We start from the raw sequence: 27,035 nt of genomic DNA on the forward strand, positions 1-27,035 counted from the left end.
TTCTTTTTGTTCCTTAGATTCCGCATGTAAGTGAAATCATCCGGTATTTATCTTTGTCTGACTTATTTCGCTCGGCATAATAACCTCTAAGTCCATCCACGCCGTTGCAAATGGGAAGATTCCTTTTTTTTTTTCTTCTTTTTTTAGGGCTGAGTAAATCCTCTTAAAGGAAGTGAGAGCGGCCAGCGGCTGTGGAAAGCTGTCCGACCAGTCTGCTTTTCAAACAGCCACAGATGACCTGGGGGAGGCGTGGGGGTCCGCGGGGCTCCTCGCCTTGGGGGCGGGGGGCTTCGAAGGGATTCAGTGTTTGCTCAGGGTAAACAGCCAGATCTTGGAGGGACCTCAGCATTAGGACATGAGGGTAGGACGCCAAAGCGGAGAGTCAGGATTCTGACGGTCCTCGGGGGAGGGCTGGCCTGGGGAAGAAGGGAGGGGGGGAGGGGGAGGGGAGGGGCCTCTGGAGCAAAGGTGGAGGTGTCCGGGGGTGGGGGTGGTTGTGGGGACGGTGAGAGACCGAGGTATTTTTGTATTACTAGGGACAGAATTTGGAAGATTTTTTTTTTCATGCTTCCCTGGACTTTCAGAATTTCCATCATGAACATGCGCTGCTTTAATTATAAACTACACTTTGGAAGCAGAATACATAATTATGCACGGCCACGTCCATTATGGTTCGTATCAGCCACGGGGGACATCGGCTCGGGACGAAAGGCTGGCCTTGGCGGGCCTGGCCTCGGCTCGCAGGGGCGCGTGGGGAAGGCCCTGGCCGAGCGGTCCCAACCTTCTCCACCGCGGTGGGCAGACGTCCCTGCCTGCCGAGCAGGGACCGCCTTGCTCATCACTGGGTTCCGAGCACCGAGCTCGGTCCTCAGTGCGTAGCGGCTCCTCAACGAATAATCTGTCGAGTGTGTAGAAAGGTAATTTTCAGAGAAAGGTAAAATCATGACTAGCACACAGATACACAGATGAAGGCTTGTTAAAGATTTCACTCATAAAACATGAAGGAACCAGGCAGGTGTTAAAACCAATTTAAAGGAAAAGTCAAAACAGCACAAATTGGTATCTAGCAAAGTAATGTCGAGATGTTCTGCAAATGGAGACGAAACCGGTGTTTCCCGAGCAGGAGGACGTCCACTTAAGCACCTGCAGCAGGCTAACGTGGATGCGCCTGTCCGTCACCCACGGTTCACAAACGGTTGCCGAGTGGCCCGAGGTCATGCACAGGGCTGGAACCTGACAACCCCCCAGGCCACCATGGGCCACGCAGCTTTTGCTGAAACACAGTTTTTTTCCACGCAGAAACACATCGGTGCTGTTGTCTCGAGGCTGGGGGTGGGGGCGGGGGGCGGGGGGCGGGGGACATCAGACATTTCCCAAGACCCAGCACTGCGTCCTAAAATCATGTCTGTCCCGGCTGCTTGGTGAAGACACGGGGGTGAAATCGTGTCCTTGCTATTGACCTTCTGGCTGCGAGTAGTGGGGGGGGGGGGCTGCCCTGAGGCCTTCGATCACGTGCTGGGTTCCTGTGGAAAGCGGGCTCCCCTGCAGCAAAGCGGGTGGAGAATTACACCTTACACCTGTCAGGCTTCCCAGGCCACCCGGGCTGCCGCCTCCGGTGCGCTCGCTTTGCAAGCCGGGCCGGCCCCGGTGCTCGCTCACAGCTGCCGAGCGGGACGTGGCTCCCACCGCGACGTTTCCGCTGCCCGACTGATTAGCCGGCTTTGAGTTTTCATGCTGAGGTGACAGCAGCTGAGCATCGATCGCGCGGCTGACCCCGGAGCAGAAGGCGCCCAGCCCTGTGCAGCGCCTGCCTGTTTCGCTGGGAGGGGGAGCTCTTTGCAGGCAGGGGAGAGCGTGGCTCTGAGCCAACTTCGTTTAGAGTGAAATGACACGACCTCCTCAGTGCGTGAAATCCGGTGGCAACTGTATGTAGAATAATAAAGCCTCAGAAGCTTCCGCCCGTGTGCTAAACGGTCGAAAAGCGCCAGACTGCGCTAGAGCCTTCGTGTGTATCGGACGACGCTACCAGTGTAAGCATTCGCTGTCTCAGCCCGTTTCAGTCTGTCCGCCCACCCATCCACCCACCCACCCAGCCACCCATCCACCTACCCATCCACCCACCCACCCAGCCACCCACCCACCCATCCACCCATCCACCCACCCATCCACCCACCCACCCAGCCACCCACCCATCCACCCACCCACCCAGCCACCCATCCACCCACCCAGCCACCCATCCACCCACCCATCCACCCATCCACCCACCCGCCCACCCATCCACCCACCCATCCATCCACCCATCCACACACCCATCCACCCACCCACCCATCCACCACCCATCACCCACCCCCATCACCATCCCACCCACCCATCCACCCACCCCACCCACCCCAGCACCACCATCCACCCACCCCCCCTCCACCCATCCACCCTCACCTCACCACCCAGCCACCCATCCACCCATCCACCCACCCATCCATCCACCCACCCATCCACCCATCCACCCATCCATCCATCCACCCATCCACTCACGCATCCATTTACCCATCCAGCCATCCAGCCGCCCATTCAGCCACCTACCCTTCTACCCATCCATCCTTCCATCTGTCCGTCTGTCTGTCTGTCTGTCCATCCATCCATCATCCACCCACCTACCCACCAACCCTTCTACCCATCCATCCGCCCATCCGCTCATGCATCCATCCATACATACATTTATTCATCCAGCCATCCAGCCGTCCATTCACCTACCCACCAACCCTTCTACCCATCCATCCATCCATCCATCCGTCCAGCCAGCCATCCACTCACACATCCATTTATCTATCCAGCCATCCAGCCATCTGTTCAGCCATCTACCCACCTACCCTTCTACCCATCCTTCCATCCATCCTTCCATCCATCAATGCACTCATCCATTCACCCATCTACCTACCCATCCTTCCATCCATCCATCCATCCATCCATCCATCCATCCATCCATCCATCCTTCCATCCATCCATCCAGCCGGCCAGCCAGCCATTATTCATGAAATGCCACCTGTGGACCAGGAATTGTCCTAGGCAAACAGCAACGTGAGCCAAGACAGACACTGTCTCTGCCCTCGAGGAACGAACTTAATCATCGGCGAATCCAGTTGGCTCCGTGCTCACAACGTATCCAAAAGCTGAGCACCTCTCACCTCCCCATTGCCGCCCGCTGCCTGAGTGATCACGGTCCCTTGAGAGACCTGCAAGGAACTCGCGGTCTTGTCCCGCTGTGCCCTCACGACTTCGTTTCTTGTTGGTCCCCGTCCCTCCGTCCGCTCCGGGCGCTCTGGGCCCCTCGCCGTGCCCCCTCCCGCGTGAGACGCGGGCCTGCCCTGCATGCTTGCGTGGACCGTCTCCTTATCCCCTCTCTGGGCTGCGCGTCCCTTAATAACAGTGTGGCCGAGGCAGCCCCTTCCTTCGAGCCTTTGCTCAAATGTCCCTTTTCGGTGCCTTAAAAATGGCGACGTGAGTCCCGTCTCCAGCACTCCCAAGGCCCCTTGCTCACCTGGACTTCGTCTTCTGTTCATTCTAAATAAGCAGTTATTTAAAGAACGCGTCTCCCCGGGCCTGCTGGGGCTGAAGCTCCGTGCGCACAGGGCCGTTTTTCTCTTTTGTTCCCTCGTGTGCCCCAGACACTCCTAACAATGCCCCGCGCAGCGCAGAACTCTACAGTCTTTGTCGAGGGAACGGATGGATCGATGAATGAAGAGGCTCGGGAAGGAGAATGAAGCTAACGCAGTGGGTTTCAGTGGGGTGGGGAGCAATTTTGCCCTGGCGGAGAAAAAAGAGGTCAAATAGAGACAATATTATAAAATATGCCAAAATATGCCACTTTGATATAAAGATTATTCTACACAAAAGACGTTTGAGATTCAAAAGATGTGAGAATAAAAACCTTCTCGGCGCTTCCCTAATCTGGCTAAAAGCAGCAATTTAGGGGAAAATGAGGCTGTCATAAATTCTTCTTACAGGTGCATCTACTCCCAAAGAAAGAACACGAATAAAACTCGCCCCAAATCTATTCTTCGGGGGAGTTCACGGCCCCGAAGGCTCTGGAAAGAGCCCTCATACCTGTAGAAACGAAACCATCACAAACTTTCTCCTCTCTTGTTTGTTCTCCTGCAAATTCATTTTCCTCCCTCCCCGAAGGATTTTTTTTTCCTCTAAGCGTCTTTTTCTGCTCCCTTTCATCTGATAAGATGGTACATATATTCTAGCCAATCTCTTGAGTTACTCCAATCTGCCGAGTTCTCCAGTGTGCATGCGCATTGCACGTGCAAATAAACTCTGGTTGTTTTTTTTTTCTTCTGTTAATCTCTCTTTTGCGAGTTTAATTCAAGCGCCTCAGGCCTTGGATCTGAGCATAGTGGCAAAGTTTTTGTCCTCCCCTGCAGGGACTTCATTACGCAAAGACGTTTCCCGCTGTCCGTCGTGAGGACCACGGAGATGGCGCGGGATGGCGGGGCTACACGGTAGTTAGGGGGTGCAGACCGGGGGGTGCTGCTACCCGCGCTGCGGCGCACGAGGCGGCCGTGCACAGCAACGGAACAACCCGGGGCGAAACCTCGGTAGCGCCAGGGGGCAGAAATCTTGTAGTCAAAACAGAGATTTTAAAACTCACTTTATGAGGTCAGATTACAGACCATACACCGCCCACGCGAGGTATTTGGTTTGAAGAGCTTGGGCCAGCGGGTACATGCTTACAAGCGCTGCTTCGTTTCAGGGCCGGGTGCCTGTCCCCCCAAAACGCAAACGCGCCCCCTCTCCGCCAGCCCCTCCGCTCCCCAGACAACCGCTGACCCGATCACCACAGTTTCGTCCTCCTGCCCGAGAGTTTCCTGCACAGAAAACCACGCAGGTTCTTTTGTGGTTTGGGCGCCTTCCGCTCAGCGCCACCGTGAGAGTCACCTCCAGTCACACATGTCCGTAGTTCACGTGTCGTTATTGTTGAGTAGACTTCGCCGTGTGCCTGTATCACATTGGTTTTTTTTTATTTTTTGTTTTTGTTTTTGTTTTTTTGGCTATTAGGAACACAGCTGCTTTGGACGTTTGCAGAAGTCAGTATTGTGACTATGGGCTTTCATTTCTCTTGCCTCAATACCTGGGAGCAGAATCGTTGGGCCGTGGGGCTGGTCGAACCCCACGTGCACCCGTTCGATCATCGTACGACGTGGTGGTCCCGCTTACCAGCGACCCACGGGAGCGGCTGGCATCGCCCGCTGCCTTAATTTAGCCACCTGCGTGGGTGGGGCACGTGGAGGGGAACTGGGCTTCACTGAGCCGCGGCTACTCTAAGGAGATGCAGATCTCTCTCCACAAGGCCGCGTGACCTGACGCCATGACGCCATTGGACTTCCGAACCGTGAGACCTTCGGTCTGCCAGAACTGGGGGCTCTGAGTCCGGGAGATGGCTAGACCACTGGGCTGCCGGCTCTGGGTGTCACGAAATCGCACCCCGACGATGTTCAAGTCCTCAACACCGTGAGAACGCAAGACCGTGAGATAACAAGACTGCAATGCGAAAGCATGAGATTCCGCTCCCGTCCTGGCCCCAGCCTTTGCCTCCGGAGCAAAGTTTTTACGTAGGACGATGACTAAGGGGAATAGAATGTCCTCTCCGGGACGTTTGGGGTGTCTCCAAGTTCAAATCCAGCCACAGGTCCCACCGCTGTTGGCTTTTCCACGCCTGCACACAGGCCGCCCCTCCTTAGCAGGTCGCTGCTCTGTCCTACCTGTCCCCAATTCTACCAGCCTGTCTTCCGCTCACCTAGCAAGGATTTGTCCCTCTGCGATTTCAAATCTTTCTGATTTTTTTGTACCCTACGCTCTTCGGTAGCTTTGAACAAAAGTTCGGTTTTGGTGATTTCTTGCGGGTTCGTTAAAAAGGAAGTCATTTCACACCCTTCTGTACGTCAGGGGAAGTGGAGACTCATCTTAGAGCGAAACTTAACATGCCCTGGGAGAACGCCGTTTCAGGATGAGGATGCTCTAGGCGCACAGAGAGAGGCGGTTCACCAGTGTCGGGGGTCAGGAGAGGCTTCAAAAACCATGAGCAGGATCAACCATCAGCAGGAAGTGTCCCAAAGAGGAGAGAAAGGGCAGGGCGCTTCGAATCGAGGAAACAGGAGTTGGAGAGAGGACAGGACCACATGGCACGTGGACAGTGGGGCTCCTGTTGGAGAGAAGTCGAAGCCGGGAACGGGGCACACGGCGCCGACTCATGAGTGCCTTCCAGCCGCACGCGCTATCGAGCACCTGACATATCGCTGGCCCGGGCTGAGAAGTGTTCTGGGCACCAAGTACACCCTGAACTGCAAGACCTAGTACAAAAAATAAAGTGTAAAATATTTCATTGTGAACAATTGTGTATTGATGATATGCTAAAAGGACATTTCAGACACATCATGTTAAAGAAAATAGATAGCTAAAATTAATTTCACCTGCTTCTTTTTAGTTTTTTTTTCCGGGCAGCCACTGGAAATTTTTAAATGCTGCCCGTGATTTGCGTTCTGTTTTTGCTGCATGGTGCTTGGCTGAAGAGTTATGCGGCGTCACAGCACGAAGGGCCTTGAAAGTCACCACGAGTTTGATGACACACGGCGTGGGGGGACGGCACGAGCAGCTTGCTGTGCCGGGGTTTTAGAGGCTGAATAAATGTCTCCTGTCTCTTGTTGTTGTTGTTTTCCCAAGTTCTGAATTAATCGAGAGTCAGAGGCGAAACTCAGACAGATGGAAATAAATATGCTACTTTTATGACTCATCATAGCTGGATTCGAGAATAAAACTTCAGATGTGTAGCTGCGATGGGCAGCTAAGCATTCCCCGAAGAATTAAAAACCCTCCCGCTTAGTGACTGACAAGTGCAGGATGTGTCCGCGCAGCTTGAGCATGGATGTCTCTGCGGACGGAGAGATCCCGAAGACCAGAGAGAGAGGAACAGGCTGAAACCAGAATTCCCAGCTCCTTCTCCTGAACTCACCTAAACTCAGGTAATCTGCACTCACTTCCCTAGTGAGAACGAGGAGCTGAGAGAAGCCTGGAGCTGGGGACGGCTGGGGGGGGGGGGTCGTGTTTCTCTAGGAGCGTCTCCAGCGACATGGCTTTAGCGGTCCATCACCGCTCTCACAGATAGATGATCGCACACTCGGGGGCCTCGGACCGAGCACGCGTGTGATCGCATGTCTCCGTAGGCTGGAGGTCTGGGTGGGCACGGCCGCTGCCTCCCCCTGGTTTCAGAAGGCGGAGATCACGCTGTCAGCTGGACCAGGCCTCTGTCTAGAAGCCCGGGAAGGGTCCGGTTTCCGGCCCGTTCCAGTTGTGGACATAATCTCGTTCCTCGTGGTTGTGGGACTGAGGTGCCGTGTCCCGGCCGGCTGTCGCCGGGGCCACCGGGAGCACGCTACCGTCCTCCACGCGGGCCCCTGCGTCTCACGCCGGCAACGGCCGTCGAGTTCCCCTTGTGCCCGGGGCCTCTGTGACCCCAGTGCTGCCACGCCCCTTCGACTTCCTCCTCTTCTAGCCAGAACGAGCTCTGCGCTTCTGAGGGCTCCTGTGCTTAGGTCGGTCCCGCTCGCACAATCCAGGGTCATCTCCCAACCATAAGGTCAGTGACCGTAATCTCATCTGCAAAGTCTTTTCTGTCGGGCGGAGAACTGGGCGGTTGGGGGCGGGGCAGACGTCTTCGGGGGGCTATTTACTCTGCGCGCTATCGCTGTTCATGAACAGCTTGAGCGCACACTTTCTCGTCTTACTGATTTGGGGGAGATTATTAGAATTCGAAGTTGTTTCCTGGCTCCCATGTCCTCCTATGTAAAACTGGGACGATCCCGACGGCTTCCTCATGAAGTTGTTATAACACGCGTCCAACGGTTGCACCAATGCCGGCACGTGCTAAGTGCTCCCCGAGCGGACGCTGTTCCTTTCATGAAGAACAGCGACCTCTCCGCTGACGGGCCGCGAACCCACAGCAACACGGAAGGCCCGGATCCCACGGCACGCACACGGGCCAGCGCTGAAGGCCTCCGGGCCTCGGGTCAGCTTCCAGCCGGAAACGCCCATCTCTGCTTGTGGCTATGTTTCTCACGTGCCTGGCACGGCCCGGCTGTCGAAGTTCCCAGGCAAAGAGCCGGGTTTTTCCCATCTTCGGGACCCCACGGAATTAGGCCAGTCGTCTGTCCGGGTAGCGCGCACAGTCCTGCCTCTGCCCGTCAGGTCACAGGTGATCGCTAAGCAGAGGAACGGTGTCGGGCCACTGCTGAAGGCGGCTTGGTCCGGAGGCAGCGTCTCCATCCAGCCAGCAACAATAGCAGCCGGGTGCAAAGCCTGCCCACTGCGAGCAGCCCCCGTGGGGTCGCCCCTCCCCGGGGTCCCCTCGGTCCGCTCGGCCGTGGCCCTGCCTCCGGGGCAGCGTTCATCGTGAGGCTCTGCCTCATCTGTGCTACGGCAGCACAGGACCACGGAGACCCGGGGTCACCCCACGAAGCCAGCACTGGCGCCTCTGACCCCACGTCCTCGGCAGCCTCGACCGGCCCCCACCTCCGCCCGCCAGACCGCCCGCATGCCTTCGGCCGAAGACAACATGGTTGGGCTGTTTCTCTATTTAACAAACATTCGAAATATCATGTCGGTTGTGTAAGTGACTCTAAGAACGTGTTTCCGATGCCCAGGTTACAAATCGCATGGATTTCAGATGGTCTGACTGGACCTTGCTATCCGTACAAACTCCTGTTTTCCATGAGCCATGCGTTTTTAAGAATTCGAGTTCTCAGGAACATGCGTGTAGCGTTTGACTTATTTGTTCAGGAGACTCGCTGCCCCTCCCTGCTGGTCGCTCAGGCCCCCTCTGAATCCGCCTCCTGTGAAATGACACGGTATATCCCCACCGCTCCGGGCTCGGCCGCGCGACTCGCTTTGGCCAACGAAGCGTGAGAGGAAGTGGCCTGACTCACACTCCAGAACCATGTTACGAGGCAAGGACGCAGCTCAGCCCGTGACGGCCGCTTTCCGGCCTGACTCTCGGCATGTCTCCCTTGACCTCCCAGGCCGGTCCCCCACTGCTGTAGGACACACGGCGGCCACCGTGGTGTGTGTGGCGCGCGGAGTCCTGGGCGCCTGAGTCCTCGCCGGGCGAGGTGGTGGCGGCGTTCCGTTCCTCTGAGCTGCGGCCCCACCTAGCCTCCCCGACGCGGAGGGACCACGCGTCTGTCACCCGGGAGCCGCCCGGGGGGACAGAGAGGTCCGAGCGTCCTCAGTCACGTCCACGGGGTTTAACGCCGTGGGTGTCGGCGCGTTGACCGCGTGGGGTCGTTGCCGCGGCAGCGAGGGGGCGATGATGCTTTGAAAACCAGCGAATGTTCGAGAGTGCCGTACTCTGCCTCGGCGGCCGGCGCTGGGTCGGTGCCCAGCAGCGCGGTCCAGCGGAGGGGCAGGCGGCAGCTGGATTTCAGACGCTGGGCTGTGATCGGCAGGCCGAGCTGGCCACGGGGCCGCGGCGGTGGCCCTGGGACGGGGCGCGATCGCGGTGGACGGCGGAGACTGACCAGTGCAGCGTCCTCGCCTCGAGTAAGTGCTGGTGAGAAGCGACTGCGTTAAAAGCGCGAGAATGGCCTCCGGCCCTTGAGCAGGCGGACGGAGAGCGAATGAAAGCCAGAGGGCGCCTAGAAAACCGGCTCCGGGCCGTACAGGGCCCCTCCTTATGCTACGTGAAAAGCGGGAGAAAGCAAGAGGATGAGGTGGGGGCCCTGGGGTGGCAGGGCGGGGAGCCCCGCCCACCGACGCCCCTACGCGGCGGGAGCTCGAATGACGCTGAGGTGGGGGAGCGGGGACAGGGCGGCCGCGGGAGGCGGGTGTCGGGGAGATGACCAGGCCCCGCGCGGCCACGCGTTGGGGGGTGTCCGAGTGTTCGCGCCGGGCTCCCGTCGGGAGTCGGGGAGATGACCAGGCCCCGCGCGGCCACGCGTTGCGGGGTGTCCGAGTGTTCGCGCCGGGCTCACGTCGGGAGTCGGGGAGACACACTGAACGACTCGCCCGCACGTGGGGATGGATCTCGGGTCCGCCCTGCGCCCACGAGTCTCCAAAACTCCACCCGAGGCAGACCGGGGCCGGCGGCGCAAGGCCGGCCTGGACAGGGGGCCCCTCGCCCCTCCGCCGTCCCCGTCGGAGCCTGGGGCCCACCCGCTGCACTTCTGGGTGCCTCTCCTGCCCCTCCCTCCCCTGCGCCCACGGCCACCGCCACGGTCCATCCACTCGGCCTCTCGAGTTCTGGACATCGCACTGGGCAGAACGAGGGAAAACGAAGGAGAAAGAAGGAATGAGACCCAGGCGGACCCCGCGTCGGAGCCGAAGATGAGGGGCTCACACGTCTACCCGCACCCCGCCGCGCCCCGCCGCACGCCGCCCACTCTCCGCCACCTCCTCCAGCTTCACAGACGTGGTTCGGGGGTGGAAATACGCCCCAAAGGCATCTACTGAACAGGCATCTTCATCGACTTGGTTTGTTCAAGAGGGTCGTTACAGACTAAACGTTTGTGTGCACCGCCCACCCCCGCGAATTCACGTCGAACCCCGACGCCCCGACGTGGCGGGCTTTGGAGCCGGGGCCGTTGGGGGGTGAGGTCACGAGGGATGAGACGAGGTCACGAGGTGCGGCCCACGGAGGGGTCAGTGCCCTCGCGAGGAGGGACGCCGGGGAGCCGGTGAGACGCGGCTGGGCGGCGGCCGCCGGCGACGCAGGACGGTTCTCACCGGCTCGCCCCTCGTGGGACCGCGGCCCCACGTCCGACCCCCTGAGAAACCAGTGTCCGTCGAAGCCGCGCGGTCCGTGGCGTTGTGTTGCCTTGCTGCGTCAGCCGACTGACACTACAGCTTATAATTTAAAAACAAAAAACCCTACAGCAAGCGCCGCCCAGCGTTTATCAGGCGGCCGTTGTCTTTGTTATCGTTAGCGGGATTTGTCCCTTTGCTCTGTTTCTCTGTATCCTGCAAAGGCTCCAGCGGAAGCCTGCATTCTGTTACTGCAAAGAAGTAAATATTGTTTATTTATTGCTTGATGAGTTAAAAAGCAGGGGAATATTTATATCTGCCCGGCATCTCGAGCGAGATTGCTTCTGAAATTGGGCACTAATTTTAAGGCTAAATATTTTGTTAGCTAAGCCCGAAGGAAAGATGTTTATAGAACAGAGTTCGCCTGCGCAGGAAATGCATAAAAATGCTGCCAGAGAGAAACGCGGAGCCGCCTTCCAGAAGGAACACACGTAGATTCCGATGCACGGGACAAAGGCTAACACGACAGGCAGCGCCTGACCGTTGCCGTGGGGAGAACTAAAAACACGTCTCGAGTGGCCGTCGCTCCCGTTTGCCCCTGACGAAGGTCGAGGGGGGGGTGTTACGTCGCGCCCGCACCCGATCATTTCGCACGCGTTATGAATGTGCTCGCGGGCTCCAGGTGAAGGACGGTCTAAAGGTCTCACTGAAGAGCTATGAGAAACCGGGAGGATGAGCAGGTAACACAGGCGGCTCCGAGAAGACACCGGAAGCCCCAGGTGAGGAATTTTTAGGGAGAACGATATATGTGTGTGTGATCGATAGTGCAGGCAGAAAGTTCTGGAAGTTGGCCAAGTAGGAAGTGCACAGAGTCTGAGGATAAAGCTGGACAATCAGAGAACTCGAGTCTTCTCGATTTGTCCCCTGGCGTCTGCTGGACTCCGGGCAGGAAGCCAGAACTTGGTTCCCAGGGGACACACAGGTGCGTTCGTGGGCAACACAGGTGTGTGTGGCCGGGGGGGGGGGGGGTCGGGGGGCTCTCAGGAACCTGCTTCTGGAGCACCGTGGTCCACGCTCCGGTATCGATCAGGATTGCTCAGAACCGGTCCTCCAGCACGGCGGGGAGCCCGGTGCCTGGCCCAGCTCTATGTGTCATTGGGCTGAAAATAGACACACCCCTTGGGCTCGAATGGATGCAACTCTCTCAAGAGCCCACCAGAACGCGGAGCTCCGGGGGCCACCGAGGAGCACCCTGGCTTCCCCCAGGCCGGCGGGACCCGTGGGAACTGGCTCCGCCATCCCGAGTCGGGGCCAGTGCGTGGCTGGGGGCGAGGTCTTCGCTGTTACTTCCTTCCGTTTTCTCGGAGGTAAAGAATGTATGACGATAACTCGGCAACGAGAGGCTGGGATGAGCCGATGAGGAGCAGACGTAAAGGTCCCGGCCCACGGGACGGCCCTGTCGGCATGAGGAGCGAGAACCCCAACGCCGAACCCCCGGGGCGCTCGCCATCACCCAGGCAGAAGCGCCCCGGAGAAATCACCCAGGAAGGCGAACTGTCTCCCGAGGAGCCGCGGAGAACAGACGTGCCCAGAAGAAGATTTATCTCCTCGAGTAAACACGACCCGGAGTGTTTTCCTTACAGGCCAGATTCGTTTACCAGAGCTGAGAAAGTCGTTGTCCCCACACCGTAAGTCACCTGCAGAACTTCTTTATCAAGACCAGACAGGGATCAGGGACGATGAGCTGGAAGGAACGCACGATCCGGCACCTCCCGAGTCCGCGAAGTCGTAGTCTTCAGGTGAACGGCTTGGTCTCCGGGCTAACGAGCTCACTCTCAATTTCCCGCACCGACAGGTGCCGCCGGCTGTTGGTCAAACCGGAGATGGGACTCGTCGCAGGACGGTGAGTGACCTCTCGCCCGTTATTTTTATCAGCGCCAATGATTTATTGACCGGTCCTCGAGGCGTTGCTGCTTTCACACTTCCCCTAGGACGAGGGAGGGCGGGGGTGGGGACAGGCCCCCTCCGCGGATGCGGTCGGCATTTCTCACGGGGTCTCGTCTCTCTGTCGCGGCCGACCTTCTATTACTTCCTTAGCAACATCGGCCTCCCCACCGACAGCCAGGCCCACACGACAATGAGGGAGAGATGAGATGTCCCCAGAGGGAATTAACTCTTCAACGTCCCAAGGTCACAACCCCGTCTCTGCCTGGACCTCTTGCCTTGGATAGGCAAGTGCCCGCCATCCCCGACCTACAGTTTACCAAAACCGTAGAGATCCATGCCATAAAACGTGGCCGCGGCGGCATGTCCTGTGAGTCACGCTAAGAGAGCAAACCTGAGAGCCACGATTCCCCCCTGGGTGAGCTCGGCCGAGAGCCCAGTCGGCCCTGGGGCTTCCAAGGATGGAGCATGAGCCAGTCCAGCCAGACGTACCGGGTGAAGAAGTTGAGACTTTCTCCCGTCACCCCCTGACTCCCCTCTCCCCCCACCACTATCCCCCCCCAACGCCTCTTCCTGCCCCCAGGGGGTGGTTGTGGCGTGGGGTCCTTCTGTTGTCCGAAGACTGTCAGAGAATCCAGGGAAGGATGGTGTGTCCTTTTGCGAAACCCCGAGCGTCATCGGCTAACCTCATTGTTTGTTATAAGGGTTCCAGCAGCCCCTGGCTGTGACGGCAAAGAGCCCCCCTCACCTCGCCAACCGGCCCTCAGTCCCTTCGAGGGCGGCCTGACCTCTGCACTCAGGGAGCCCCGCCCGGGTCATCCTGCCGCCCGCTTGGCCGCCCGAGGGACTCCCCCTCCCCCCGCCCCCACCTCACCTTTAACCCTCTTGGATAATTCACGACTTGGACGCTCATCAGAGTCACCCCAAGACCTGGGCGGCCTGTCTATGTGTGGGGGCAGCTGGGTCCTCCAGGGGAAGGTGTGGGCAGGGAAGTGGCCCAGGCACCTGCATTTTTTGACTTTTCCGCGTGACTCCACCATCCGGCAGAGGCAAGGCCCTCACGGCTGTGCGACTGCGCCTCGGGGATCCCCTTCTCTGGGAATTCCAACTCTCATGGGGACTCCGGATGTCTTCCCAGGTGATTCCGCCACGGGGGCCGATGAAGAACCACCGAGGCGGACTACCGCCGGCGCCCCTGGGTGCTCGGGGAGCACGCGGCGTCTCGCCGCCCTCTTTCCCGAGGGGGTGGGGGTCCTGGGAACTGCGAGGGAGGAAAGACTTTTCTCTCGCCGTTCTAGGTTACGGCCGGTAACCAGAGAACAACAAACAGAAACTCAATAACACATGCATCTGCTCCCCCTTCTGTCTCTCCCTCTCTCTCACACATGCACGCACACACACGCACGTGCACACATGCACACGCACATACGCGTGCGCACACACACACGTGCGCATGCACACGGGAGCACCCAGTAACGAGCAATGCGCAGGCGTGGTGAGAGCCCAAGCTTACATAAAATCTCAGCGGTACAACGACAAATTCGTGGCGTAGTAACAAGAGGAAAGACAAGGACGTTGAGAGTCTAGGGCTCCGGTCGGGAGGGGTGGAATTCCCGGGGGGCGGATGGACCGCGAAGGCTAGTTGCAGGGTCCTGAGCGGAAGCCTCTGGCGCTGTCTCTGGTGCTGATCAGGGTCTAGCGTTGTCTCCAGTGATTAACTTCTGTCCTCCTGGCAGAGAGGGTCGGGGACACCTTTGCTGTTTATGTCCTGTCCTTAGGTAGATAGGACAGGGCAAGGAGCCCTTCCCGTCTGTCTCCTCTCAACTGTCTTCAGCTCCAAGCGACCCTTGCTCCAGAGCAGCGTAGCCGGGGCTGGGGTGTCCTGCTGCCCCTCACCTGTCACGGGCTGCTCTGCCACCTCACACCCCCGCCCCTCACTGGGTCACCCTCCCAGGACCGTGCACAGCGTGACGCCCATGTCCAACTGAGAGTCAGCTCCTCGGGGCCAGATCCAGGTTTCATGGGCCTTGTGCTTAATTGAGCCGGGGGTGGGGAGAGTGGGGGGGGGCTCCTCCAGAAGAAAGAGACTTCCTCACGCCAGAAGGAGCAGAGACGGCGAGCTACAGCGTGATGCTGAACCCCGAGCTCCCCCGGGGTCGGGGCCCGCGCCGCCCTGCGGCCCCCAGGTTTGCCGGCACGTCCAGCAGGCTCAGGCCTCCTCGTCTGGACATGTCCGTGGTGTCGGGACCAGGCCCGGCCGCCGCCTTGCCTCCGGGGACTGTCCCCAGCCCCGGCCTGGCACTGACAGATGCTTGCTTCCTGCTGCACAAGCAGAGGAGAGCTTGGGAGAGAAGGTCATTCATTCCCCCGGAGGATTCACCCTGCTTGGCGAGAGGCATCAGCCTTAATATATGGGATGCGTTTTGCCAAGACCGTGACAGTCATTAGAAATGGGCCTTTGGTGTCATTACCCCGGAGTCATCCTGGTGAAGTATGTGTCCTCCGAGGAGCCAGAAGACATTAGAGCACCCTGAGCTGAATCGGTCAGCTGAGAATGCCGGGCGCTTTATCCTTGGAAGGAATTAAGCCATTTGCGGGACACGGGTTCAGCATCACCGTTAAAGCAACCTGACATTTCCATAAATTAATAAAATGCATGCGGTTGGCATAATTCAACGTGTGAGAGCATCGATCTCTTTTCCCTGAAGTCCAGAAGGAGAATGCCGGGCACTGTGGGGAGCAGGGCCTCGGGACCCGCAACGTTAGGCGAGCGTCGCGTGACCGATGGCAAGCGGCCCGAGCAGGGGCCGCTGGCGCGCACACACCCGCCCGGACACCTGCTCGCACACTCACTGCGGGGCGCGCCCCGGACCCGAGCTAGCCACAGCCCCGGCTCAGGACCCTCTCTGACCTGAGCTGTGAGCTCCCAACCCCCCAGTCCTCGTACTTAACAAGGAGCCTGGAGCGTGAGAGGCCCCCAGGAGATGCCGGATGAATGAGCGGACCACTAACCGTGAATGAACGACACAGCGTGCCTTGCTTCGTACGGTGCCTCTGTCTCCACTACCCCCTTAGCCACAAACACTCGGTTTGCTAACCATTCATGAGTGAGGCTGTCCGCTGTTGGATCGTTTACTTCCCCGGGGGCCCCTCACGGGGACCCCGACTCCTATTCCCAGGGAGGCCTGGTAGAATCTGAACGAGGGTTCTGGGCCCCTCAGGCACCAACTCTGGGTCCTTGGGCGACACCCTACATCCTCCCTCGGTCTGTTCCCTTACCTATAAAATGAAGATGATATCGGTGCCCACTTCTCAGGGATTAAACAAGACGATATCTTTAAAGCACTTGGTGCGGCCGGTGTCTTTCCAGAACGAGTGTTCTTACGAAAAAAAGATGAGGTTGGCCTTCTGCGTCGGTTCACACGGCTTGCTCTGTCTTCGCCCCTGCCCCCGGGGTCCACAGGCGACGCTTCTGCAGAGGGCGCAGTTCTAGCTCAGGCAGTAACAGCATGATCGCGCCCCCGCATCGCCGCGGGAAGTCTGGGGAACCTTGAGACTGACCACGAGCAAAACGGAACCGGCCAAGCCCAGGCCGAGGAGAGCAGATGACGTCGTAAACCAGCCGGCGAGCTGGTTCTGCCCCGGGTCTGCCCCACGGTCCAGTGAGTGTAGGGCGGCCAACGCGGCCCGGCCCAGCCCAACCGCCTTCGTCAGCAACGGCGGCAGAATTAACCACGCCGACGGGGAGGTGTGTTTTGGACGCAGTCACAACTGGATGCTGATTGGGTCGAGGGACCGAGTTGGCAGGGACCGCGGGCGCCGGGCCTGCTCTGGGTGGCAACCCTCTGGGGGGCCGCCCACGGCTCCGCGGCCACGGCGGCGGTGACCCCCAGCCCCTCTGCCCGCAGGGGCCCCGTTACAGCCCCCTCCCGGCCAGGCCCCTGCGCGGGGCTGGATTTGCCTGGCGTGAGGAACGGCGCGTCTGTCCTGCGACCGCGGGCCCCCTCCTGCGGCCAGGGATCCGGGGGAGGAATTCAAGCTCGATGCGGGCGGTGAAGCAGGGGACAGAAACCCTGAGGACCTGTGACCCACCTTGCGCGTGCGCCACGTGGAGACCCGGAGAGACCGCGGCGTGGCCCGGCGCGGGCGGCGGGGGAGGCGTGCCCCCGGGGAGCTCGGGCAGAGCTGCACGGGCCTCGGGGCCCTCGCCGGCGCGGGCTTCACGGATGGTATCGACGCCCGTCGCTGCCCGGATCGTGTGTGCACCTCGGAAGACTCGTGCCTTCTCCCTCGTCCCCCAACATTTTCCTGGGCGGTGTCCCCCAAAACACGAAAGTCTGCCCGGGGCGAAGTTTGAGAGGCGGTGGGCGGGGGAGCCCTCAGCTCCCCCTTTCTCTCAGCCCGCTTCGGACCACGCCGTGGGACATCCAGGCTGTCCGCCCCACGGCCGTGCGTCCCATCGCGGACACCTTTCTGTCCCCGCTGGCCTGGCGCCCGGTGCCGTCGGCGGGCCGCGCGAAGAACCTAGAGGCCGATACGTTTTTACTCTTCGCTTTGCGTGTACTTTTATAGTTCATTTTCCTTAATCCCATTTAAGCTCGAAGTACAATGTCCTTTGCCAAGAAGTTTGTTTCATTAGCACAATCAACTTGATCGTCCTGCAGCATGAACTACCCGACTCCAGAGTCACGGTGCTGGCGGGGACTGGCCAGGCCCCTGGCTCAGCATCGCCCTCGGTGGCCCAAGCGGGGGGCCGTGGAAGGGCAGCGGACAGGCGAGGCCGTCGGGCCCCAGACCACCCCACGCCCCAATCCTCCGCTCGTGGGGCTTCTGAGCGACTCTCCTCGGGAGAAAGGGCTCCTTTTCTTGATTCGCGACCGAGTTTAGATACCGATCTGAGTGCGGTGGGACGGGACGAGCTCAGCCAGCGGCGGCCCCCGCGGGACGTGCGGTCCGGGCACTGGGTGGGTGACGACGGCTGGGAGCGCGGAGGAGGCGAGAGGCCCGACCGCCCCCCAGCCACCCCGCGCCTCCCAACGGAAGCCGGCCCAGCGTGGCTGCGGCTCGCCCGGGCCCCGCTCCGCGCCCCCTTTCACTGTGCATGTCGAGCAGAATCACGGGCTGTCATCACCCGGCATTTGAAGTCGGTTCAGCCATGAGCAGCTTCTGTTTCTATACGTATTTAAACCACCGATACTGGGTAATCGCCTCGATAGGAAATCAGGAGGGATCAGAGGACTCGGTTCGCCGCACTTATTAAAGACCAGCTCAATCTCTAGTGCCAAAGTGCCCTCTGCTCCTCGGAGACGAAACGCGAGGGGAGTGGGAGGTGTGTGGGGGGGTTCGCTTCGGTTCTGCGTTAAGCCACGTAATGCACTTGGCCGCCCGTGGCTCTCACACGGCCCGTCCCGTGCGCTCGTCGGGGCGGGACCCCCGGACGAACTCGGAAGTCATTCTTTCTCCTCGGCTACCTCCGCTTTCTCGTTTGACTCTTGGCCTCTCAAGAGGGAGCCCCCAGGTGACCGTCCTGACCACCACTTCTACGCTCAGATCTGCAGACTGAACGTTCTGGAAGGGGGCGGTCTTCATAAAAATGATGGTGACCTCTCGCCAGGTGGTCAGGGTATGATGCCGGCCCAGCAAAAACACAGGGGATCGTTTTTCCCTCGCAGAACGCCAGCCCAGGCCCCGGGGGCGGCAAGCGGTCCTCACGCGCGCTCACACACGCCGTCCTGCACCCGTGACGGACGTCGGCAGCGGGCGCGGCGTCTCCCCAGGGCCCAGGGCCGGCCCCGCGCTCCTCCCCAGCACCTTCCCCGCCGGTCACCTCCAGGTTACGGGCTTCGTCGTGACACCTGCGTGTGACCGTGACTACGCTTCTTCCACTACGAGAGGACGGCTCCCTGCAGAGGAGAAGCCTCCGCGTCCCCCCGAGGATTCTCGCCCGTCTGCAGTCGGCGTCTGGCTCATCGGGAGCTGCGCCGCCGTGAGAAATCCCGCGAGCGAGGCGGTCTGGTCCGCGAGGAAGGGGGGCGAGAAGCTGCAGCCCCAGCTCTCGAGCTGCTCCGGTGGGCGTCGGCGGGGTTTTAATGAGGACGGGACTGGCGGGGGCTCTCCCCCAGATACCGCCTTCTCCCGGGGCGTTCCTGTGCCCCGCAGGGGACGGCCCGGGGGACGACTCATTCCCAGTCACCTCGCTTCCGGATCCATGCCGGGGCCGGGCTGATGCCTGCCGTGTGGGAAACATGCCCGTCAGCTGGATGGTCACCGAGGCCCCGTCGCTTGGCACCGTCCACGAGCCCGGCGAAAGGTCATTTTCAGATTTACGAGCGGGTCTGTCTTCAACAGAGAGGTGGGCAGAGGGTGTGGGAGCCAGTCACGAGTTGCCGGGGGGGTCGCGGCTGCTCGGATCCCAAACTCACGCCGAGCGGTTATGAGACCTGGGACCAGCCGTCCCCCACTCTGCGGAATTTCCTGCAGCCGTCGGGCTATCCACGGGGTCGGGGACGTGGGCCGGGGGCGGGCGATGCCGTATGAGAATTTGGAGGACGGGGTCGGGAAAGTCTGTGTCATTTTAAAGTGTTAATTTATGCAAGAGGCATCCAAAACAAACAAAAAAAAGTGAAGTCAACATTTCCAGTGCTGAGGTGTAACCTTGAGCCCATTTCTAAATCTAGTTTTGAATGGCGTCAGAAGAAACCACGATGTGTTTAAATTTAGCAAACAGTGGCATGGACCCAAAACAAACAAACAAACAAACAAACAAACAGACAAACAGCAGCGACCGACGGGGAAGCCCTGGGCGCGTTCTGCTCTCACGTTCCGTGGTTTCACTTTGCGGGGAGACCAGCGACGTGAGAACCGGCGGGTGGGCGGGTCACTCGCAGCGGCGTGGGGGCTGCTCGCGGGATTTTCGAGCTGCGTCTGTTCGTCTCAGGGTTTATGAGGCGCCCACGCCAGGCCGGCCCGGTGCCCAGGCCATGAGCCACAGGGGACGGGCAGGCGTCTGACACGCAGACCCCGACGAGCTCGTTCCTGCGCCTGAGGCCCCAGGGACCAGGCGGGGCAGCCCCCCGCCCGTCCCCCTCACCCCGCCAGCTCTGCACAGCGAAGGGCCCTCCCTGCCTTCCACAGACATCGGCCGTGGAGTGTTCTTCCCGGTGCCGAGGATGAACCCAGAGACAGGGGGCGGTCCCCTCCCACCCACGGGCCCGGGGTTCGGCACGGAGCGCTTCGGGTCGTGACTGTCTCTGAAACGATCAGCCGGCCCCTCCTCTGCCACTCGCCACCCGGACACCTCCAAATCGCTCCACGCCTCCATTACGGCCATCGATGAGAAGCGGCACGGGACAGGACCCGACCACGGACGAAGTCCTCGCACGAAGCAGGACCGTCCCGCTGGGTCGGGGGCCCCTGCACCCCACGCCAGGCTCCCCGCAAAGCCTCCGGCACGGTCCGCTTTGCTTGGCGGCGTCCTGAGCCTTCATCTCATCTCCTCCCTCCTCCCGCGCCAGACGGAGCATAACAACGCCGTCCTCCGAGGAGATCCAGCTCTAACCCCGAGGAGCGCGGGGCCAGGGCCAGGGGAGGAGCTGCCGCCTGCCCCCAAGCAGCCGTGTGACCCAGGGACCAGCCGGTCGCCTCTCCACTCCTCAGATTGCTCGTCTAGAAGATGCGAGAAGCTGCTTCCCGTCGAGGTCACTGTGAAGGCGACCGAAAAGCCGACCCACGTCCGGCTTTCCGGGAAGTCCCGCCTTCGGCTGACCCCCGGTCGCCGTCGGCTGGCCCGATGCCTTGGCTCCGCGCCACCCCGGCCCCGCCGGAGGGAACCAGGCAGTCGCCCACGTCTTCATCCATGTCCCTGTCACCGAGCGTCGGTTCTCAGAGCGTAGGGTCCGCGTCTGCGTCCCAGCGTCCCGGAGCGGGGCCGGCCCTGAGCCCACGAGGACGCCGCGCGGTGGCAGGGACCGGGGCAGGCCCGACGCCCGCGGGAGCCGAGGCTCTCGGACGCGGCTCTGCGTTCACCTCCGTCAGGCGGCACCAAATCAGACTGAGGCGGGAGAGCAAGACCAGACCTGCCCGGCTCACGCCCGTGGCCGCCGCGCCAGCCTCGGACCCCGCCAGGGGCGCGTGCGCCGCACGCAGCGGCCTGGGCTGAGCCGGCCCCGCCGACGGACGCCTGTCGGGAAGGGCTGGGGAAGCCGCCTGGGAAGCTGCACATTGGACAGGACGTGGGGCTCACGCCCATCTTGCCCGAGGCGACTTTCACGATAAAGGCTGAGAACCGGGGACCTGACAGGCAAAGCCGAGGGACCCGCGAGCCACCCTCTCCCACGGACTTCGGCCCTCCACGGTGGGACGGCGCCCTCGTGAAGCCTTGCGCATGAGGGACGCACTCGAAGACAGCGCAGTCCCCCGCTGCCCTCCGCTGTCCCACGCTGCCCCCCGCTGTCCCCCGCTGCCCCCCGCTGTCCCACGCTGTCCCCCGCTGCCCCCCACTGTCTGCCGCTGTCCCCCGCTGCCCCCCGCTGCCCCCCGGCTGTCTGTCGGCCCAGCGGCTGCGTGATTTTCTTCTAGTACGTTTGTCATTTTACTTAGCGCGTCCGGTACCGTCGACCCATGGAACCTCAATTTCAAAGCCATTAAAATCTAATTTTCTGCACTGTGCCCCCAAGAGATTGACTAACGTTCAAAGAATAATTCATGTTCTTCAAGATACAAAATAAAGAAAAGGCACATCTCCCTGCGAACTTTACCTTTACTCCCGGAAGGAGGCACGGGGCACGCCGTCGGCTCCTCCCCCGTCTCTCCGCCGGCGTCCCTCTTGCGGAAGGGCGCGAGGGCCCCTCTGACGGCCACACCTACGGGCTGACCGCAGGGGACCTACCACCACGTGTCACCAGCAGAACGCAGGAAGCCGACCCGGCGGGATTTGTTTTTGGGAAATAACAGATTCGTGAGAAGCTAAGCGGAAAAACGCTGAGCAACGCCTCCTGGGGACAGCGTCTTCTCGCAATTTTCGGGGGGTCTGAGAACTGCAAAGGTTAATTTTATTTTGGGCGTTAAACTAACCCTCCCCTCTCACAGTCGGGGGGTCGGAACACCGAGGGACAGGCTGCGCGAGCAGGTGCGCACAGGCCCCGGCGCAGAGACCCTTATCAGGCAGCAAATGTCACGCGGCCACCGTGACGTGGGGCCCCTCAGACTCAAATTCACAACCGAATGTGACGCGGGGTCCTGTAGCCCCAACGGGACCTTCGAGGGCCAATCGGGGCGACTCGCGCGAGGCCCGTGCTGACACCCCGGCCGGGCGGGCTGCGTGACGCTTACGTGAGGGTTCACGTCAGGCGGCCGGGCGAGGGGCCCGCGGGAATGGTCTCTTGTTGTTTTCGCAACTTTTGGGGGGGTCGAGAATTATTTGAGAACGAGCACCTTGAAAGGAATGGGAGCCGCGCCCCCTCGGAGGGGAGACAGCAAGGGGACGAGCCGCCGTCCGCACCAGCGCGGACGGAGGCGGCGGCTTCTGACGGCCCGTGGTGAGGCGTCGCCGAGCGGGTGGTGACCACGGCGCAGCGACCTCAGGGCGCTCAGAGCCACATCCCCCGGGCGCTCAGAGCCACGTCCCCCGGGCGCTCACGTTCTCGGCGCGCAGGCCGAGAACCACCGGCTCCCGCCAAGGCCGCGCTCTCTGAGGTTTGCGAGCCTCCTCGAAACGATTTCGGGAGGCTCGAAACTAATAAAACGTCAAAGGAGGACGACTCGGGGCGAGGGCGTGGAGAAGCGCTTTGCAGTTGTTTACGGACAGACGCTCCCGACGCGGCCAAGGCTGCACGCAGAGCCCCTGCCGCCTCCGGGCCGTGGGCTGCGTCGGTTTGCAGGGCCCACTCACCGCGAGTCACTGGATTCCCGCGAGGCCCCGAGAGACGGGAGGGTCGCGGCTCTCGTTGGGCGGGTGTGGACGTCTGGGCGGCGTCGGCTCGAGGTCACACAGCTCGGGGGCCGCGGGAGGGGCGGGAGGGAGCCGCGGGCGCCGGGCAGTCCCATGAGGAGCCGGGCCGCACGGCCTCGCACGCGGGAGGACTCGCTGTGCTCCCGGGCTCCCTGCGGCCGGGGGGCTCTGAGCCCGGAGGCGTTTATTGTCGCGTGATGCCGTTACTGATGCCCCCGGGAGCTTCGCCTCATTTGGGTCTCGTGGGGACAGGGGAGGCACGGGCGAGCCGCCCTGGGGGGCCCGTGCTACAGCCGAGCACTCAGGAATGCGCGTCATGCTGAGACCGCGGGCTCACGTCTCTAACGAAGTTGAGGACTGAAATCCTCATTAGGCAGAAGCGACTGTGCCCCACGTAGCTCGTCCGGGTGAGGGCGGGGGCGGGCGCCGTCAGCCGCAGGCATGCTGGGGACGCGGCTGCGGCTGGGGGCTCCCCGCGCCGACGCCCGCCTCGGGGCCACCTGCCCCCCCAGAAGGACACGTGTCCCCACACCATGCCGCACGCACCCCCTTCTGCCGCACGCGCACGCAAAGCCAATTCGTACATGTAGTCGACGTTTCCATGTGGCCAAGTCCATCTCGATATAATCCGAGCCAAGAATCTGAACTTGGTGCAAAGAAACCCCAGGTCCAGGCTAGTGTGAGTGTGCCGGTGCACACGCGCGCACACACACACGTGCGCACACGCCCACCTCAGCCGCATCCCTGGGTCTCCTGACCCACGGATGTCCTCACGTGCACAGGGCCGTGATGGGATTTACTTGTTCTCACTTACGAAGCCTGACGTTCCATTTCGAAGGGGTGGGGGTCGGGGGGACGCGGCCGAGTGCCACCCAGCGCGAAGGCAAAGCTCCAAGGACGCGTCCAGCCGAGTCAAGGGCCTGCGGCTCTGTCTGGTCCACGCCCCCGGCCGCCTGCGTCTCTGCCAGGCCCCACACCCCTGTGCAAAGTCTGGGCGCCCAGCACTGGACCCCAAGCCTCCGGCCTGGAGTTCCATGTTCCCACATCTCCGTGGGGGCAGCGACCCCGCCCCCAGCCCCGAGGCCCCGATCCCACGAGGACCCACCCCACAAGGCCACCGAGCACCTCCGGGCCACCCCGTTTTCTCTCGACGCCACGTTGAAAACACTCCTTGCTCAAAACCTCCGGCAACAACCTGGGCCTGTGGGACAAAGCTGCCCAGTCTGGGACCCTTCGGTCCCTCTAATGGGGGGACCCTGATCCCCTTCCAGGGTTGAAAACCCCCCTTACACAAGTGAGGCAGCATTTCCTTGGCTCCAGAGCTCTTAAAACCCGAGTTCAAGGTCAAGGCTGCCTTGCTCGACTCCTCCTGGTCACTGCGAGGGTCCCCGGCCAGCAGCACCTGCCCCAGCAAAAGCCGCCCCAGGGAAGACTCCAGGCGAGATGGGGAAAGAGAGAGGAGCCTGTTCCGTTCCTGAGTTCCTGGGCGTGTCCAGGGCCTCCTGGGCCCGCGGCCTCGCCGCCCTCCTCCGGGCAGCCGGGCCTTCCGAGGCCACCGCTCACAGGTTTAACCAAAGCGTGGCTCTTCGTGAGTTTTCTTCTTTCCCTCCTGTCCTGGTCTCAACAGAAACACGGCGGACGGGGGACAAGCTAGAGCGCTTCTAGAAGCTTCTTCTTCAGGCTCGTGCTGCCGTCAACAGTTGTTGACGGGTCAGGGACTCCTCCACTCCGTTCGGTCACAGAGAAAATAAGCTGAGAGGACGTTAAGACAAAGCCGGTCCGGGAGGAGGCGCGGCGGCGGGGCCCGTCTGCAGGCGGAGCGGCTCGTCCCCAAGGCCACCTGCGGGAGCACCTGCGGGGGGGGGGGGGGGACCAGAGCTGCTGCAGGCGAGGGCGGCTGGCAGGAAAGAGGAGCACCGAGCCCTAGACCTACGCCACGCGGGGGCAGGACCCGGAGGGCGCCGTGGCAAAGGCTTCACCAGGCGCCCAGGCGTCAGCGGAGCCTGGAGCTGTGACCTTTCACCGAAAGGAAAAGAGGGAGGAGAGATGCCCTTGAGAGTTCCCGACAATTCCCAGAGCGTAACGGGGTCTCTAACACGTGCCCAGGGGGCAGGTGCCCCCGTCTGTGTGTCCGCGTCCCCCGCGGGGGCGGCGCAGCCCCCCGGCCACTCCCCGCCAGGAGCACCACGGTCCTGGCGGACAGGCCACCTGTGAAGGACAGCGGAGCTCGCTCTGCCGGGCAGAAACGGGAGAGGGTTCTTGGGGAAACAGTTTGGAACATGCAGAACGTAGGGTTATTTTTTTAAACCCGTGACAGATGTCTGCGCCGGTTTCCAAAGTGAGCAGATGGCGTGTTCGGCACGGTGCCCGGGGGTGGTGGAGGGGAGGCTCCTCCCAGAGGGGGAGGTGGGGGGAGGGGGAGGGGGAGGAGGGGAGGGGAGGGGCAGGGTGTGGGGAGCTGGGGGGAGGTGAGAGGCGGGGTGGGGGGAGGTGCGGGGTGGGGTGGCGGGAGGTGAGGGGCAGGGTCGGGGGCAGCGGTCTCCACCTGAGGGGCCTGCTAGCCACGGTGACCCCGAGAGGGAGCCGGCGGAGTCAGCACCCCAAGCTTCTCTCCCGCGCTGTCCCCTGTGGCCAGGCCCGGCCGGGCGGGCATGGGGCCACAGGCGCAGGGTCCTCCTGGGGCACAGAGCGCGTGGACACCGGACGACAGCGTGTCCCGAGGGGTCAGCGGAAGGTGTCCAGCCATTCGAAGGTGTGATGAGGATTCCTCCCGCCTGGGACAGGCGCGCCCCGTCTCCGTGGCGCGCCCCCCGCTCCCCAGGCCCCCAGCGCCCGGTCGTCGGGCCCCGGCCTCGGCCTCGTCGTCGCTCTGTGTCCTGCGTCTCGTGCTCCGACCGCCACCAGCACCCGGGTGACGCCGAAGGCTGTTTCTCCGGCTGCGGCCCGTCTCCCGAGCCCAAGAAACATCCCTCCGAGTGCCAGGCGGGGCGCCCCGCCTGGCTGTCCCCAAGCGAGCCCGAAACCCACCACCCCCCGCTCTCGCCCGTGCCCCTCAGCCCGGCTGGCCCCGCCGCCGTGAGGCTCCAGCTCCCGTGTGTCCCCCGCACCCCCACCGCAGCCGCCCGCCTGGGGCTCCGTCACCCGCCCTCGGCTCCCCGCGGCCACGGCCCTGAGTGAGCTGTGCGAGGCGCGGTCCGCCCGCAGCCCCGGTCTGCCCCGGAGGCAGCCGAGGTGGCCGTGCTCACGTCCCCGACGACGGCTTCTGCCGGACACTACAGTTTCCACGGTATGGAAGTCGGCGACTCTAAGAAGTGACTTGTCACGAATGAAATTAAAGGGGCCTTAGACTACTGGCCGTCCCACGCAGCGGGGTGGGAGGAGCCAGGAGCAGAGGCGGGGGCCAGCTGGGGGTGGCAGGCCCACCGAGCACCCTGCATCCAGGATAGAGACACGGCGGCAGCTCGCGGGGGGCTCACCGCGCCCCAGAACACACTGGCTCGAGTGACCACTGACGCCCAGAGAACCCCCCGCACCGGACCCCACCCATCACCACGAGGCCCACCGCCAAAGACACAGCGTCGCCTTCGGGACGCCGCAAGCGGGAAGGGGCTCGCGGGAAGGGGCGGTGGCCGCTCCCCTCTCCGGGGACCGACTTCGTCGGAGAGGGCCGCCGTCACCGCCTTCTTGCTTTTCTGTTGATGTCTGGCCTGTCCCCGGGGCCACCAGCTCATAGACAGCAAAGGGCACACGGAGACTGCGCTTTCCGCGCGCAAACCAAGCAGCCTGCACCGCAGACACGCCCTTTCTCTATTCCCACAGCCCAGCCACCACCCCCACCGAAGCCATCCGGCCCAGAGCCGGGCGCCGGGCAGCTACTGCCCCAAGCCCGCCGAGGGTGGCCGGCCCCAAACCCGCCTGCCTTTCCCGTGGAAACCCCGGTGGAGGCCGTGGCCTCGGCCTTCCCCCCGGCTCCCGCTCCTGCGCCCCGGCGAAGACCGGGGCTCCCCCTGTGGCCCCACGTGGCTGACGTGCCTCTTGGGATGGATAAGAAGTGAATCTTCCCCCAGCGGCACTGGCCTCTCCGTGACGTGGCTCCACCAGCTCCACGAGTGAAACGCCAGAAAGTACAAATCGCCCAGGGAGCGGGTCACCCCTCCGGCAGCGCCAGCCCTGGCCGGGGACGCGAGGCCGTGAGCGGCGACTCTGCCCGTGGCCCGCCGCGCGCGTGACGCACCAGCCGAGACCGCGCGTGGAGTCACGCCGCTCGGCGACGCCCACGGGGGCACCTCCGGGCTCAGCGTCCCGTGCCGGGTGCCTCGGTCCCGCTGTTCGTCTTCGGAGCTCGCCGTAC

This window comes from Rousettus aegyptiacus, unplaced genomic scaffold, assembly GCF_014176215.1.
Source record: "Rousettus aegyptiacus isolate mRouAeg1 unplaced genomic scaffold, mRouAeg1.p scaffold_m13_p_1, whole genome shotgun sequence".
In the NCBI taxonomy this organism is placed as follows: Eukaryota; Metazoa; Chordata; class Mammalia; order Chiroptera; family Pteropodidae; genus Rousettus; species Rousettus aegyptiacus.